Source organism: Fukomys damarensis, unplaced genomic scaffold, assembly GCF_012274545.1.
Source record: "Fukomys damarensis isolate Sample0158 unplaced genomic scaffold, DMR_v1.0_HiC HiC_scaffold_39, whole genome shotgun sequence".
Taxonomy (NCBI): Eukaryota; Metazoa; Chordata; class Mammalia; order Rodentia; family Bathyergidae; genus Fukomys; species Fukomys damarensis.
In genome coordinates this window covers 38,692,485-38,710,984 of record NW_022900951.1, presented here as the reverse complement: position 1 = coordinate 38,710,984, position 18,500 = coordinate 38,692,485, and the positions used below count along the sequence as shown (strand labels likewise).

At 42.2% G+C, this 18,500-nt stretch overlaps 1 pseudogene; it reads left to right on the top strand.

The window, feature by feature from the left end:
* Positions 1–3,645: 3,645 nt before the first annotated feature.
* Positions 3,646–16,552, top strand: LOC104855275 (annotated as a pseudogene).
* The last annotated feature ends 1,948 nt before the right edge of the window (positions 16,553–18,500 follow it).

Genomic DNA, 18,500 nt, shown 5'->3' with positions numbered 1-18,500 from the left:
GGGGTGATGAGGCAAAAGGATCTCAAGTTCAAGGCCATTCTGGGTGCTACAGCAAATTTCAGGTCAGCCTGTTATAGCCTGCCTCAAAACATGAAACAAAACAAGACAAAAAGTAACTACAATATTTTGGCGCCCAGGGTTTCTTGTCAACCCCCCCCCCAACCAGGTGATGGAGTCTGTTTGTGTTCGCCTTTTAAAGACTACTGTGACTGTCTTTAATCATAGCACAAAGGAGAAGGGTGGGGGAGGGGATAAAAGGCAACACAGCCTCTGCCAGGCTCTCTTTCCCTTGGGATACCTGCTTGGAGAACGGGAGCCTTCCCATAAGAGGTCTGGCTAACTGGAGGTCACTATGTTAGAGAGGCACTTGAAGAGAGCACACAGAGCTAGAGAGACTTGCCCAAGGAGCTCCAGCTGTTTCAGTCTTCCCAGCAGTATCGGGTGCCAGATATGTGGTTGTGCGAGCCTTGGATAATTCCAGCCCCCAACCTTCAAGCTGCCCCTGCTCATAGTGAGTAGAGCAGATGTAAGTTTATTCTTCTGAGCCCTGCCCATGTTTGCAGGCAAAATAATAATAATAAAAAAAGACACATGTTGTCAGTTGGGTGACCAGTTTGTCCTGGCTTGCCTGGCTCTTTCCTTGTTTTAACAGCAAAAGTCCCATATCCCATGAATCCTCCCTTCAGTGCCAGGCAAATCATGATGGTTGGTATAATAGGTTGAATTGTGCACCCTCATTCACATGTTAAAGTCCTAACCCATGGTTTCTCAAAATGTTTTTGGAGGCAGGGATGTAATTCAGTTAAAAATGAGCTCGTTAAGGTGGGCTGTCATCCAGTATAACTGGTGTCTTTATAAGAGAGCAGGGCCCACAAAACATGCAGATCAAGGGGCAACTGTGACAGCAACAGCAAGAAGGTGGTCATCCACATGCCAAGGACAAAGGCGCAGAAGAAAACAACTCTGATGACAACTTGATCTCGAACTTCCCACCTCAGGAGCTATAGAAAAACAAGTTTCTGCCATTAAGTCACGCAGCCTCAGTTATTTATTATGGCACCTCATGCCTGTTGCAGACTGGAGGTCTGTGTCCTCTCAAAATTCCTGTATTGCAGCCCTAACTCTCCATGTGACAATATTTGGAGGTCCAGCCTTGGAAGGTGACTCTCACAACGATGCCATTGTAAGACAAAGAGACTTGCCGCATTGTGAGCAGCGAAAAGGCTGAAATCTACAAACCAGGAAGACCTCATCAAGCACAGCACACAATGCCCACACCCTGGGCTTGAACTTCTCAGTCTCAGGGCTGTGACAGATACATGTCTGTTATTTAAACCACCTAGGCTATGATATTCATTACAGCAGCTGGAACTAAGACTGTCACCCTTGGTTGTTCTTGTATTAAGACCCTACACTGTGATTTGGTTTATTAAACAGCAACGAAAACCAGGCCAATTTGAGGGCAGAGGGTCATATTGCTCATTATTCTATGCCCAGCACTTCACAAGCACATTCTTCTCTAAGAAGAATTTTTGTAAATGTCCAAATGACTGGCTGAACAAACTAGGTACATTGAAAAGGGGGACAGTCACTGTCCCAATTGGACAGCACCTTAGGTGAATTATATAACTGGGCTTTAAAATGTCTGAGTACATAAAGCTATGTGACAGAATAGATTGCCTTTAGCAGTTGAATCCCATTCCTTTCCTCTGGCAAGCACAGGCAGTATGATTGCCTCTGCCTCTCTGCAAATTGCTTAGTGGCCCAAATGTGCTTACTGATCAGACCTTTTGCTTACTTAATCTCCCACCCGGCAGGGGCTATCGAAACATATAAAAATCATCCTGGATTATGTCTGCTTCCCCAATCATCACTGGCTGACATTTCAAACCACTATCTGTCTGTAATGACGTGTCTCTTTCCTCAACAGTGTCCAAATTTATTGAATTTGAAAGTCTTGGATCCGTCTTGCTAAGGATGAACCTCCGGGATTTACAACTCCTCACCCAGGTCTCAATTTATAGTCATCAGCAGCTGCTCAGCGTAGCCTAGTTAGGCTGCAGGTGTACTCTGCTAGTAAAGTAAACACCTTGATTCACATTTGCGTGCGATCCAGAATATTACCCAGATGTTGGGATGAATACAGTGGGGTCATCTGTGGGAAAAACACATCAGCTGCTGTGACGAGCAAAGACCCTTGACAGGGATGGTGTGCAGCCCAGAGTGAGACATGCCAGGGTGACAAATGCCAAAAGGCCACACCAGTAGATCCCACCCTTGAGCCACCACCTGACTCTGGCATTGTTGCAAGACTGTTGATTTAGGGATAAACAATATAGATCCAAAGTAAAGAAAAAGCCTACAGCTCTCTGCTCAGTTTGGAGCTGGACTTTGTTTGCAGTCCTGGTAGGTCAATATTAGTCAACTTTCCACACTAAAACAAAATCTTAGAGGCTAGGTACTTTAAAAAGCAGAGAGGTTTATTTACTCCTAGTTTTAATCATTCCAGGGCATGGTACCTACGTTGGTTCAGCTCTGATGAGGACCTCCTGACAGATGACATCACAATGGCAGGAGGATGTGTGAAAGGGAGAGATGGCATGGTCAAACAGGAACCCAGAGAGACTGGAGGTCCCACAAGAACTATGTTAATCTCTTCCAAGGCCACACCCCCAATAACCTAACAACCTCCTTCCAGGCCCCACTTCTTAAAGATCTCATCACCTCTTAACACTGCCACACAGAGTACCAAATTTCCAACATATGAACCCTGTAGGAACAGACCACATCAAAATGTAACACCTTCCCCTTAAAGTGTTTCAAGGGGGCCGTCACAAAGACCTCTTGCCTCAAATATGTCCCCTAAAGGTCTCAGGTTAATGACTGAATTTTCTTGGTAAGATAAATGACAAATAGCTGCAGAAAGGTAAGGTTCTGACTTGAAAGACTGAGGCAGGATGATCTGAAGTCAAGTACTGGGTCCATAAACTGGAAACCAACACCAAGTCAATTCTACCAGGTGGATGCAGGCTAAGGGTATTACCAGGTCAACATGATATGGGACATGGGACATTAAATCTGAGGAGGGTCCTTACCAAAGTCAGAATCAGGCAAATTTGAGATCAGCCCTTGAGAAGTGTTTTTTATTTGTTGTTTGTTTGTTTTTTGTTTTTTTGAGACAGGGTCACACTATGTAGTTGAGACTGACCTGGAACCCACTATGTAGCCCAGGCTGGTCTCGAACTCACAGTGATCCTCCTGCCTCAGCCTCCTGAGTGCTGGGATTACAGGCACGAGCCACCATGCGCAGCTTTTGAGAAGTGTTTAAAACACTGAAAGCCAGATCACTTCATATCAGACACTCCAGGGGTGACCCTAAGCATCAGTACTTTTTAAAGCTTCCCAACAAGTTCTGATTTTCTGCCAAGAGGTGATTTTGCTCCCCAGGGTGATTTTTTTAAGGTTCAAGGGACTAAATCCAGAGCCTGGTGCCTGTTAGGCAAGCATGTTACCCTTGAACTTTATCCCTAGCCCTTTTTCTTTCTTGCATTTTGAGACAGAGCCTAAGTTGCCCAGGCTAGCCTTGAATTTGTCATCCTCCTCTTTCAAGCTCCTAAATACCGGGTATTAAAGTTGTGTACCGCAATGCCCAGCTCCCAGGGTAAATCTTGACACCTGGGAGACATTTGGCAATGTTTCAAGACATTTTTGGTTGTCACAGGTGGAGGAGTGGGTGCTGCTGGCATTTAGTGAATAGAGGTCAGGGATAGAACCCTACAACAGAGAAGCAACTGGCCCCAAATGGCAATGGTGCTCAAGTTGAGAAACCTTATCTAGGCAAATTCTCATAGGAAGTAGGAATAGATGTGATTTCTTTAAAAGCCTGAGGCTTTGTTCCAGTAGGTTCCCTTGAATTGGATGATGAATTATAATTTTGAACAAGGCCATTTCTCCTTTCTCCTTCCTTCTGGAGGCTAGAGTTGGCATCCTTTCCCCCTCCACACTGCCCCAGGAAAGCAATCTGCTTGGTAGGAACCAGGAGAAATGAGATGGAACATTTAACTTCCTCGCCCTTGGCAATATCCAGCCTGTGTCAGACATTGGGTACATGCCATTGTCTTCATCTCTGAGTTGGGGCCAAGTCCTATGGTATGAAGAATTAAGTATAATCACCTTGAATTTTAAAAATCTCCTCTCGTTTGAAATTTGCAAAGTTCAAGAAAAAAAAAAGTTCTCACTATGTCTCAGGCTCATTCACGGCCTGCCATTGGGCTCTTTTGTGATTTTATCCTAGATGGAAGGAATGTGGAAGAAAGTTTTCACATAGTACAATGCAGGGCTTTGAAAAGTGATCTGTCCAGGCGAAATGTATGGGACAGCTTGATCCCTCCATCCCAGAATTTTACAACATGTACTAAGTCACTCATCTAACGGAGATGCTGGCTTGTAATAACATTGAAGCGTGTCACCTATTCATATTTCCTACACCAAGGAGAGTGCTCCTGAAGAGTGGGGACACACACACACACACACACACACACACACACACACCGTCCCGCACACACCCATGTCTAGCACAGGGCTGTGCACATCGTAGGCACACAGAAAGTGACTGTGGGAGGAAAAAAAATAGAGAAATGATGGAAGAGAGGAAGAAAGAAAGGGAGGAAGACGTGATTATCTGAGTGAGGCTAACCACAGTGGGCCACGATTCGATGGCATTTTGCAGGGGTCACAACATCCAGGAAATGGGGGGCCAATGGATCATCCAGCAGTATGTCAGTTACATTTTCAAATAATGCATTCCATGTATTTTCCCTCAATTTGGGGTAATTATGATCTTTCATCTGTATTTCTAGATTTTCTGGACATTCTCACATTGATAACTATACTTGTTTATCAGCATTTCCAGACATTGTGTGTGTGTGTGTGTGTGTGTGTGTGTGTGCGCGTGCATGTGTGTGGTGATTGAACCCAGAGCCTCACACTTGCTACGTAAGTGCTGTACCACTGAGCTACACCCCAGCCCCTGGAGATGTTCTGTGGTACAGTTATTGTCACATATCTGGCATTCTATATGACCCTTCACACATTAACTATTGAAATCAATTGCTTTACATTTTTGAGTACTTATGCCATAAAGACGGATAAACTTAAGGAATTTGTAAGTAAGTGGATGCACCTTGAAGCCATAATGTTAAGTGAAATAAATCAGACACACAAGTTTAAGTGTCTCATGATTTCTCATCTGAGAAACCCAAAATATAAATAAAGAGCAAAATGAAAGGCAGATAATAGGAAGTAGGGAGATCTTTTTCAGACGGGAGGGAGAACAAGAGATGAAGGGAGGGGAGAAGGAGGGAAGGGAGAAGAGGTAAAAAACCAGAACTGAAGAAAAAAAATGGAAATAGAGCTTTTGCAAATGGAAAGGGGGAGAAGAGATGGAAGGAAGCAAGGAGGGATAGGAGGGAAGAAAAAAAAAAGAATCAAGATGTTTCTGTCCGTGTACAACCCCCCCACAATAAATGCATTCATTAGCTAACAACAGATACTAATACATTTTTTTTTTAAAATTTCAGAGTACTTCTTGAAAGATTTCTGGAGTTTGAAGAAAACTGTAGTGAGAATAGTATTTGAAGTAGAGCTCGGATATTGTTTAAATGTACATCTGTCCTATAAGCCTTTGCTTTCTGCACAACCTATGTTAAAGAAGGTTAGAAACAAAAATCCATTTACGTGAGTGATCCCTGATGACGTCAAGGTTTGGGCGTCTCCATCTGCTGAGACAGAGTTTTCAGGCGCCCCTGCATTGCAGCGACCGACCGGGGAAGGCTTGTTAAATGAACATATTTCTGGGCCCTACTCCAGACTGGCCAAGGCAGAACCACAGAAGCTGCGTTTTAATCAGATGCCCCTGGTGATTCTGGTGCACCCAAGATGTATTGTGTTAAATGTGACAGTTTTTATAAGTCCCCAGTGCCCCTGCACCATACATGCAGATGCGGGGTGAGTGGCAAATTCAATAAGTCCCCTAGTCTCTAAGGCCAACAAATAAAACAGTCAAGTGGAGGCGACAGCTGCCTCAGGGTCAGGAACATCCTTTGGGGGCTGCTTTTATGAGAAGGGGTACTTCGAATTTGGTTTCTGGATGTATTGCCTTGTAATAATATCAATGATAAAATAGGCAGCAGCCATTGAGTGCTTCCTGGATGTTAAATGATGTCCTAAGCATATCACATGTATAGCTATGCAATCCTCCCAACAGCCCTGACAAGCAGGTACCATTATTACACCCATTTTACAGATGAGGAAACTGAGGCACAGGTAAACAATTAGCTCTCCTAAGATTACACAGCCAGAAAGAAGCAGAGCGAGGCCTTCCCATGTAGGCCGGACAACCTCTAAGCCCACAAATATGACTCTGAGCCCCTTGCCATATGATACTCCCCTGCTTCTTCTTTTCAGAACTGGGGATTGAATCGAGGGCCTTTGCACTAAACTAGAATCTGAGCTCTTTTTTATTTTTATTTTTTTACTTTAAGACAGGATCTCCCTAAATTGCTAAGTTGCCTGTGCTGAAATGGGAGCTTGTGACTTTCCTGCCATAGCTTCCCAGAGTGCTGTTGGGATTGCAAGTGGGATTCACCATGCCCAGCTCAATATTTATAGTTTTTTAAAAAATTTTATGCTTTTGAGGAAAAGAACAATGGACTCTGGAGGTTTTGCTTAGGACAGTGCATTTATAAATGATGTGAGGTTGCTGAGATCCTACTATATGCCCAGTGCTGCTTTAGACTCTGGGTATATGAAGATGAAGAAAGCAGCATGTCTCTCACCTCTGAGTTCAGTCCTTAAGGAGGAACCACAAACCACACCATCACACAAGCCACCACAGATCTGAAGCTGGGATTAGCTCAGCTCTGAGCCCATTTGAAACTGGACTGTAGCTTGGACAGGGTACTGTGGGGAAGGCTCCATGGTTAAAAGGCGGATCAGCAAGGGCGCACTAGAGAAACCGACTTAATGCAACACACACACGTATATCCTCATATGTCCAAGATCGGCTTCCACCTGCTGCCCAGAGTCGGGTGTGGAAGAGTGCAGAGGGCCTGTCTGTGTGCTGGGGATCTGAAGGATCCAGCCGAAGGTCTGAAGCTCGCTGTAGTGTTCTGTGCGAGTCTGTATCAGGGTTTGTGCTGGGGGCTAAAGAGTGTACTGGAAGCCAGGAAGCAACCTCGAAGGTGAAGGTGAAGACTGGAGCTCCTCTAAAGAAACAGAAGCCAGCCTTCCTTCTTCCTTTCCCCTTTAAACCATTCAGGCGACAAGCTGCCCTACTGTGTGTCTTCTGTCTTCGGTCAATCCCCTCAGCCTCACCCAGAACTATGTCTAATTCAGTTGAGCATTTCTTACTCAGGTTGACCCAATCAGTTAACTATCACAGAAGAGTTTGCTAACTGAAGCCTCCACATGTGACGTGTTTGTGTGGCTTGTGTTTTTTGGAGCAGGGTAGCCAAATTCCAAGAGGCTGCTTCCCAGCAGGGCCATCAAAGGATGCATGTTTTAGGAGAACTAGATAGAAGCCATGTGACCTTTCATGACTCAGAGTTACAAATCACCCAGTCCTATTCCACCTAATCCATTGGTCCATACAATCACCAGCCTGCCCAGATTCAAAAGGAGGGGACATAGATGCTTGGTGAATTTCGATCCACAAATATTTATAGTTTAAAAAGGACAGTTTGCTAACCAAAGAGCATGACTTTAATTCTGGGTGTGTACTTGCTATAGTTAGTGGAGGACAGATATTTTTTTTCAGTGTCTTCTATGGTAGCCATCAGCTACTTCCTGAGGCCTTCACACCAAGCTACATCTTTATCCCATCTATTTATTTATTTAGAGACACGGTCTTGCTAAGTTGCTCAATTGCCCAGGCAATCTCCCAGAGTGCTGGAGTCACAGGTGTGTGCACCATGGCTGCTTAAAATTTGTGGTAGATACAAGGTAGGCGCTTGCCTAGAGGAACAGATTTAATATGAAAAATATATGATTCTGTAAAGGATTTACTAAGTAGGAATCCGGTGGGAGAACGCAAAAATGGTCTGAATAGTCGAAGGTGCGGAGCTCACTGCAGGGTCTGGTGGAAGGTCCCAGTCAGAAAGCTGAAGAGCCTGTACTGGGAAGCTGAAGGACTGGCAAATGGTGATGACCCTAGCTCCTCGCAGAAAGCAAAAGGAAGACGTCCTTCTTTCCCTCTCTGTTCCATTCAGGCTAAGTTCAACGGCGGGGGGTGGGATGGGGGGGTGTCCCAGGTCAGAGGCAAAAGAGGGCTGGACTGATCCGAGGCAGTGCAAGAGGGCTTGGGTTTGAGTCTATTGCCTTCTCTCCTACACATCCAAGAAAGGAAAAAGAAAGACACAGAGAGACAAAAGAGGGCTAAGTCACGTATTTGGCAGCAGGAGTTAAAGTTAGCAAGAGTGGCTGTGGAGCCAGAAGGGGTGGTGCAGGCCTGCAATCCCAGCTACTCCAGAGGCCGAGGCAGGATGATCACAAATTTGAGGCCAGCCTGGGCTCCATAGCAAGATCCTCCTACATTTATGATCCTCCTGCTTCAGCCTCTTGACTAGGCTTGATGACAGGTGCACACCCTGGTGCCTGGCCTCTGGGTCGGTTTGGGGATGTGTGAGTATGGAGGGAGAAACGGCCACCCTGTGTTGCACAGCAGAGAGCTCTAGAGCCGGACTGATGCAGGAGAAGGAGGAGAACATGGGCAGCCACAGGTGGCAAACAGTCCTGACTTCATTGCAGCCTTCCCACTCCTGCAGGTCCCGAGTGCTGGGTGGGAGTGAGCTGAGATCTTTTGCACATTAAAGGACGCTTGAACAAATGGCCTTTGAGACTCTAGGACAGGGTTATCTTAGCTGATGTTGTTGTTACATAAACCCAGTTTCACTTGAATTTGTGGCCAGTTCATAAGTGAGTCATTACTGTTGTGACTTTGTAGAAGAGGAAACTTGAGAAAGTTTAAAATGAAAGCTGGAGCCCAGTGAGGTGGCGCATGCCCGTAATCTCAGCGATTTAGGAGGCTGAGGCAGGAATATCGTAAGCTTGTGGTCAGTCTGGGCAACTCAATGAGATACTGTCTCAATATAAAAACAATAAAATGTAGCTCAGTGATGATAGGGCACTCACCATGCAGGAGGTCCTGGCTTCAGTCTTTAGCACTGTCAAGGAAAAAGGCAAAAAAGAAAAGGAGGTTGGATAATTTACTCAAGGTGCTCTGGCTTTTGGTGACTGAGTCAGGATGCAGTCAGATCAGAACTCACTGTCCAAGCTCGCATCCCTGCTTCTCCCCCTATACCAGCCCGCAGCAAGGAACCCTTGCAGTTCTTTCAACCCTTCCCTGAAAGCACAGCACTGTCCAGCTGCCGGGTTTGTTTTTTTGAGACAGGCTTTCCTTGTGTAGGTCCGGGCTGGACTCAAACTTGTGATCCTTCTGCCTCACCCTCCTGAGCGCTGGGATTGCTGTGGCTATGTTCTGGTAAGTTGAATATGATCTAATGTGGCGTAGCTTTTGCTCGATGAATAGGTGGTTTTCTTCATCTTTAGTCTCGCTTGATTGCTTAAGGCTTTTTCGTTGTCCTTTGTCCTCTTGCTCCTTCACCAGCTCATCCTTCTCCAATTCTTCCTCCTCTTCTACTTCCTCTTCCTCCTCACTTCACTCCTTCACTTCCTCCTCTTTTACCTCTTTCTTCTTCTCCATCCAAGCCCTGTTTTGTTTCCTTCCATAAGCAAGCAAGTGTAAGACATGGTCTCATTTTATTTTAACTCTAAAGGAAGAGCCCTGGGAAGTTAATCAGACTGCCAGGAATGTGGAATTTGCTGATGAATGGGCATTTGGCTGAGCATAGTAAATTCTCAGCTAATTGAAAGCAGATAACAAGAGTAATGCATCCACCTTGAAAAACATCACACTCCTAATAAATAATTGGAAATGGCAACTTTTTGACATATGAATGGAGGGGAAAAAGTCTTAAATAAATTCTGGACTAATTCCTGTCACATATATTATACTGTACTTAGCAGTTGTGCTATATGAGAAGATTAAAAGCTATAAATCTCCTGCAACACCATCTATGGCAATGCTTTAATTCTGAAATAAATAGGAGTGGAGTTCTGAGAATGCCTAGTAGAATATTGACTTCCATGGTTTTAGTGCTTTGTTAGGGGCTGGTGGATAGCAGTGGATTTGGGGTGTTATTTCTCTCCATCTGGGCTCAAAGTCAGAGGAAACAGTTATTTAAAAAGACTCAGTGGATCATTTCAGTCACCTGACTGCCACAAAGTGCATTTTCTGGAAGCCTCTTGCTAACCCTAGTGAGATCTGTGGACAGGAAAAAAAAAAAAAAAAGCATGGGCATCATCTGGGAACTTGTTAAAAATGCAGAATTTGGGCCGGATGCGGTGTACACACCTTTAACTCTAGCACTCAGAAGGCTGGGTTCAAACTTGCAGTTCTCTTGTCTCAGCCTCGCAGAGCCTAAGTGAGATATTTTTAATCCTATATTATCTATGAGTAAATGGAGGATGGAAAAGATTGCCAACTTGCCCTGGTCACATGGGAAGGGTTTATATTGAAATCTAGATCAGTCTGAGTTAAGAGCCATCTCAAACTCTCCATCATGTGGCATCACATCACATATCTTAGATTTCATGTTTCTGAAAGAATTCACTGTATCTGATCCCTGCATTTGGAAATTCTCTTTGATTCTTATTGCTGGATGCATTGGCCTGGCTTTTGGTGATGGATTTGTATTTTCACTTGCGTGGGGTTGTGGTGCTCATAGTTAAATGAGACCTTTAAAAATGGTTTCATTCAGACCTCCTTGGGGGAAGTGTCCTGAGGTAACCACCTGTATTAGCCAGTTTTTAGTCCTTGGGACCGAATGCCAGACATACCAATTTAAAAGAGGAAGGGTATAAATTAGCTCATGGTTTCAGAGGTTTCAGTCCATGGTCAGCTGGCTCCAAAGTAGAAACATCATGGGAGGAGGGCATGGTAGAGCAAAGTTGTTTATTTCAAGATGGCTGGGAAGCAAAGCACAGCAGCTACCTCCAACATGGCACACTCAGCTATGAACATCAGTGAATTAATCCAATGATGAGTCTAGAACCGCTGTGATTCTATCACCTCTCCAGGAGTCGCTTAATCTAGTCAAGTCGACAATTAAGCTTAACCATCAAGCTACTTAAGTAGAGTCTAAGACAGAACAAAGGTGGAGCCCCCTTTTTGGGCCCTTCAGAGATGGAAACTTGCTCAGTTTGGAGGATGTGATGGTTGTTTTTATACGTCAACCTGACTGGATCATAGGGTGACCAAATATTTAACATGATTTCTGCATGTCTGTGAGAACATTTCTAGGTAAGATTAGCATTTGAATTGGTAGACTGAGGAAAGCAGATGGCTTATTCCACTGGGAGTGAGCATGATTCAATCTGGTGGAGGCCTGAAGAAGAAAAAGAGAAAGGAAAGGAGAATTTGCCCTGTCTGGCTGGCTGCTTGAGTGGAAACATTGACTTTCTCCTACCCTCTAGTTGGAATTTACACCATCAGCTCTTTGCACTCAGACTGGAACTATATAACTGACTCTCTTGGGTCCTGAGCTTACAGATGGGATTTCTCAGCTTCCATAATTGCATGAACCAATTCCTCATAATCTCCCCTCCCCACCACATATATCTGTGTCTCTGGAGAACATATAATACAAGAGACATTTGAATGTCCTGTTATTAATGCCCCCAGTTATTTCACTAATATTTCCTGAGAAGAGAGACCCATTATTGGGCTGGGGATTTAGCTCAGTGGTTCCACCGCCTGCCTCGCAAGCGCAGGGTCCCAAGTTTGGTCCCTGGTACCAAAACAAACAAAGAAACAAACAAAAACCCCACATTTCTTTGGGCCAGGGATTTCAGGGATTTAGCTCAGTGGTTCTGCTGCCTGCTTCGCAAGTGCAAGGACCTGAGTTGGATCGCTGGCACCAAAAAAAAAAAAAAAGAAAAAAAAAAGGGAAAAGAATGTAAGGTGATTCGTAAACTGTAAAGTGTTCTATAAAACTGGGCTACTGTTTCAGTTCCTCACGCTTGAGTTTTGGGTTGCTTCAAAGTGAAACTTCAGCCAAAAGGGTACATTTCCAGCCCCACATCTGGAAAGAACAATTTGACTACAATGCTGGTCCAAGTGATTTTTTTTCCCCTCTTGGGACTTGAAGAGATGAGAAGAATAATCTGAAATTGGGATTGAATAGAAGAAAAACTTTCCTGACAGAGCTAATTATTTCATTGCAATAGATTAATATTAAGAGCATGCTTGGCAAAATTCAACTAACAATAGTTGATCGTCTCCAATAAGATTAACTTATAATTTCTTTAGAAACCATTATTAAAATTATTCTCCTTTTTCTTTTTCCCATTATAAAACTATTTTTTTCTCTCTTTCATTCACAGATTTTATAACTAGACTCATCAGGCCTCCCTGTAGTGTTTCATGTGGCCTTTTAGAATTTTTAAATAGTAGAATTCAGAAGGGTATACTCCACCATGAAAGGACTCTTTTAGATCCTGTGTGCAGTATTCTTATTTAAAATGGTCTCTCTTGGACCCTGATTAAATGACAGAGCTACTTAGCTAACATATTTGGGAGTTAAGTCCGAAGGTGTTTTAGCATATGAAGGCACGGCTGTTTTGAGTTTTATTGTGTTGAATTTATTTTACTGCATTGAATCTAAACAATTATCTTTGCTGATCTCCTTCCTCTTGTTTTCTGGCTTTTTTTTTTTTTTTTTTTTTTTTTTTTTTTTTTTTTTGGTACTGGGGATCGAACTCAGGTCCTTGTTCTTGCAAAGAAAGGCAGAGGAACCACTGAGCTAAATCCTCGGCCCTCTGGCTATTTTTCTAAGGGATTTTGATAGCTGTAGTTTCCAGCTTCTTTGGTAGCTTCTTTGCTGGCTATTTCATGCTCAGAATGTTGTTTTGTGTAAACATGTTAAGCAGATTTATTCTTTCCCCAGGTCACTTATGAAGATGCTAAAATGTAATAGAACCAAAGCTGACCTTAAAGGCCATCTTTCCAATGTGAGATTTCCTACTCTTTTCCTGTGGGTGGTAGAGTGTAGCTGCTAAGAGCACCTTGCATAATTGCTGAACTTTGGGCAAGTCACTTGTTGCTCTTCATGGACAATTTAAGTGAAAATATAAACGTCATGTCCTTGTCCTGTTTCCAAAATATCATGAGCAAAATAATGTAAAAGCTTGGATGGACAGCCCAAAGATTTAAAAGCAGGCTGTTCCACTTACTAGCTGAAGGACCTCAGACAAGTCACTTAGCTTCTGTGAGCCTTAGTTTCTTCATTATAAAATGGAGATAATAATGGCAACTTCACAAAGTTGTCCAGATTAATGGAGTTTGTAAAGTGCTTGGCCTATCCAAGAGACCACTCATGATTTGGAGACCACTCAATTCCTAATGCATCTCTGGGTATGAGTTTTACGCTCGTGCCCTTTCAAAATCTGTGTGGTTTGGAGCACATGGGTTTTTCCAGTTTACTAATGAATTTGTTCTTCCAAAACGAAAAAAAAAAAAATCAAAAGCTGTTTGAAGTCAACAGCAATTATGTACTCATTGTCTATTTAATTATTTTAAGTAGAGAAATGCTGTTGATTTAATTCTTTACAAGGCTATGAAGGTTATTTTTCTGTATCCACTTTCTTTTTAGAACCTAACAGTTCATCTTGCTTCACTTTTATCCCTGTATTTTCCAAAATCCCAGAAATGACATGTAGATTTCTGTAATCTCTGGGGCCATCCCTTTCCAGTTTTTGTTATACAATATTTACACAGGCCTTTTAAAAAAATTCCCACACATACCTTTTTCATTCCAGACTTTTCCAAGTGGTGGGCCAGTCATATTCTTATATGTCCTACAGTGCAGCAAATGGTCTGGCCCAGTCCCATGTTACCAGACCATCATACAATGAACTTACCCGCAATACCACAATGCATTACTAACATTCTCTCATTTCAGGAATGACCCAACCTTGTTTGCTATTCAGTGGTCACTCAATCAAAAGTATTTTAATCTACTATAGGTCATTCATAAAGATGTTAAATGAGGTCTTATCTAACAGTAAAGTCTTCTTCTCACAACAGTGACTCTGTTAAAAAGCCCTGGAATGGGGAAAAAGGAAACTTTGTGTTATCACAACAAACTATCCTCTTTCAGTGAATTATAGAAATAATGGGTCCAGTGAGTGTGGAACATGTCACATATTTAGTCTTTAATGACCAATTTGTTCCAGAGCCCAAGGGAATGTTTGTGTACAACAAGCTAAATTTGGTTAAAATTTGGACTTGGAGGTTTTTCCAATGGATTCAAACAGATTGAAGAGTCATGAGCAAGGGGATATTGAGATAAGGAAGAGTGTCTTGCTTAAATTCACCCTTCTTGGATTTCTTTTCTGAAAGAGAACAAAGAGAGCAACTGGAGCTCTGTTATGGCTTGTTACTAGATGTCCCCCCAAAGCCTCCTGCACTCATAGGTGGGGCTTTTGAGAGGTGGCTGGATCATGGGTGTATGATGCTGGATTGGAGTGTGTTATACTGGGATTAGGGTATATGATAACTGGATTAATTTATTATAGTTCTGGGTGTGGATAGTCGAAGCTTTGCCCTGGATGTGGGTGACACCAATAAACATAGCCTGGACGGAATATAAAGGGAAAGATGGAAGGCAGGCGTTTCTGCTGCTTTCTGCCATGTCCCTGCCATGGACTGTTTCTCCTCTGCAATGTCACCCTGTTATGCCACTCTGCCTTGGAGCCAGATGACTATGGACCGAAACCTCTACAAACTGAGCTGAAATAATCCTTTTCTCTTTTAACTTTAGGGGTTGGATAAGTTGTCTCAGCAATGACAAAATAACTAAGACAGGGTCACCTTGAAGTGAGCACTTATGTGCCATCTTTATTAATGGCCCAGAGTATCACCTTGCAGCAAGAAATTAATGGGTCTAGACATTGATCATCAGTAGCTGGTAACATTTGAAAGGGGAGACAAGATGTGATGTTCTTCCTGATGGAAAAACACATCACTGCTTATGAAGTAGTCTTATAAAAAAAGAACAGCATGATGGTGGGTGTTCTCAGAGGCGGCGAGCCCGGGGCATGCTGCGGGGCGGCGGGCACGGGGCGGATGCTGGGACTACGCTGGCCAGGCATTAGTCTTTCTTTGTATCTCCCCTATTCCATCTTCTCCCCCCGGCGTTCTTCGCCTGCCTGCCCAGCAGGAAGGCCTGGACGACTGCCCCGACTTCCTCTCTGAGGAAGACCGAGGACTTAAGCAATAGATGTAGATCTTTAAAGCGATGCTGCTCTGCAGGTGGACATTTCTGATGCTCTTAGTGAGAGAGATAAAGTGAAATTCACTGTCCACACAAAGAGTTCGTTGCCCAATTTTAAACAAAATGAGTTTTCTGTTGTTCGACAACCTGAGGAATTTATCTGGCTTCATGATTCCTTTGTTGATAATGAAGATTACGCAGGTTATATTATTCCACCAGCACCACCGAGGCCTGATTTTGATGCTTCGAGAGAAAAGCTACAGAAGCTTGGAGAAGGGGAAGGGTCAATGACAAAGGAAGAATTCACAAAGATGAAACAGGAACTGGAAGCTGAATATTTGGCAATATTCAAGAAGACAATGGCAATGCATGACGTGTTCCTGTGTCATGAGGCAGCCCATCCTATTTTGAGGAAAGATTTAAATTTCCATGTCTTTTTGGAATATAATCAGGATTTGAATGTTTGAGGAAAAAATAAAAAAGAGAAACTTGAAGATTTCTTTAAAAACAAGGTCAAATCAGCAGCTGGAGTCATTGTTTGAGGAGTAAAGGATGTAGACGATTTCTTTGAGCATGAAAGAACATTCCTTTTAGAATATCATAATTGAGTTAAGGATGCATCTGCTAAATCTGATAGGATGACAAGATCCCACAAAAGTGCTGCAGATGATTACAATAGAATCGGTTCTTCGTTATATGCTTTAGGAACTCAGGATTCTACAGATATATGCAAGTTCTTCCTCAAAGTTTCAGAACTGTTTGATAAAACAAGAAAAATAGAAGCACGAGTATCTGCCGATGAAGATCTCAAACTTTCTGACCTTTTAAAATATTACTTAAGAGAATCTTAAGCAGCTAAGGACCTCCTCTACTGAAGATCTTGGTCACTGGTGGATTATGAAAATGTTAATAAAGCGCTGGTCAAAGCAAGGACAAAGAATAAAGATGTTCTGCAGGCTGAAACTTCCCAACAATTATGTTGTCAGAAGTTTGAAAATATACTTGAATCTGCAAAACAAGAACTTATAGATTTTAAGACAAGAAGAGATGCTGCACTCAGAAAAAATTTAGTGGAACTTGCAGAATTAGAACTGAAACATGCAAATGGTAACCTCCAGTTTCTGCAGAATGGCCTGGCAGTGTTTAATGGAGACACATAAGCCACGTTTTCAGTTCCTGATAAAAAGGGCTGCTTTCCTTCAGATCTTAGTTTTGTTTTCCTAATGATGTTAAGCATTTGTGCTTACTGGAAGCAAAGCTGACAAAGTGCATCTCCTCTTCCTCCTCTGAGAAGCAGTGGGCAGCCTTGCGCTGCATCCCTGGACCACATCCATCACCTGCACCTGTCCTCCTTGGAAGCCCAGAGCCCTGTCGTTTTCTAAGTAGCCTTGATAACTGGGTTTGTTTTATAAATAGTACTCTTTAAGGCTGCCAGTCTTATTTACCTTTGAGTAATTTCTGAAGTTTAACTTTTTCAAAATACATTTTTCCAACAAGGTAAACATGGCCTTTCTTGATTTTTAAATTTTATTTTTAAAATATTGTACTGTATACTTTTAGTTCATTCATGTACCTTTGTAAAGCATCTTAATCAGACTTACTTTTAATTAATCAACATAAAAGTTTTGGGCCAGACTTTATGTAATCTAAGTATGATTTCTGAAGAAAAGCAAATGCATTTGTATGTCTGTCTTAAACTTGTAGACTAAACCAATTGTAAAATAACCAGCGATAATAGTGATAGTTTTAAACTCTGAGGACACGTACCACCCTAAAATTTGGAGTAGCTGTAATAAATCTACTCTGATGTTTTGCTTAAAAAAAAAAGAACAAATCCGGTATGACTAAACCTCTATAGCCTATCTCCAACTTGTAAGAAATAAGACAGAACATGATATAACAATGGAGGTACAATCAGCAAAATCCAAGCCACAGTCTACACAAAGAACACTCCTGTGGAGTGGAGAGGAGGCACCTACAAAATTAAAATGATGTAAAAGGCAAATCATTGGAGCACAATATGTTGACTTTATTTAGATACTAGTTGAAACAATCACGTGGTTAAAAAATTTATGAAATAAGTGGGAAATTGAGCACTATTTGATTATCTTAAGGAGTTAATAATTTTTTAAGACATGGTAATAACGTGCGTGTGTTTTTAAAAAAAGAAGAGCATCATTTGGACATGTAGATGGAAACATTTACAGAGAAGATGATTCAATGTCTGTGATAAAAATAATGTGGAAGAGGGAAAAGTGACTAAGTATATAGATGAAACATGATGAAAAAGGCTGGTAATTGTTAAAATTGGGTAATAGGACCCAATTGTATTATTTTAATTTTTGTATCTGTTTAAAGTTTTTCATAATAAAAAATGGTAAGCATAGTCTGGTGTGGTGGTGCATGTCCATAATCCCAACACTCTGGGAGGGTGAGGCAGGAGGATTGCAAGTTTGGGCCTAGCTTGAGCAATTTATAAATTTAGTGAGCCCCTGACTAAAAATAAAAAAAATGTGAAAAGACTGGGGTTGCAGGTCAGTGTGAAGGCCCTAGGTTCAATCCCCAACACTGATGAAAGAGTAAACAAAGGTACTATGAAATCCTAAATCTCAGGAGAGAAAACAAAAATCGAGAAAGAAATGTATGATACAAGTATGAAGTACTATAATAGGTTCCAATATTAAAATTATATTTGGTAATCTATATATACTCAGACAAAGAGGTAGATTAATTCACAAGAGAGTTTCAGTAAGAGTTAAGGGATCTCCCTCTGGTTCTAAAATCGACAGTTAGAAAGTCAGGCTCTGAGCTTTGTTTTTTTTTTGCCTCAAAATTTGCACTCTTTAACCCCAATATATATATGTATTTACTGTGTCCAGGTGTAGGAGAGGCAAAGGATAAAACCAAATCAAAACAAAAACTCCTTATGTATTAGTTGGTGTCTTAGTGCCCAGCACTTTATGCACATATTATTTCATTATCATCCTAAAGATAAACCTTGAGGTAGACATAATCCCTAGTGTATAGATGGTGCTATGGTTTAGATGTCAAATTTCCCTGAAAAGTCTTATGTATTCAGAAGGGGATTTTGGAAGTTGACTAGATCAT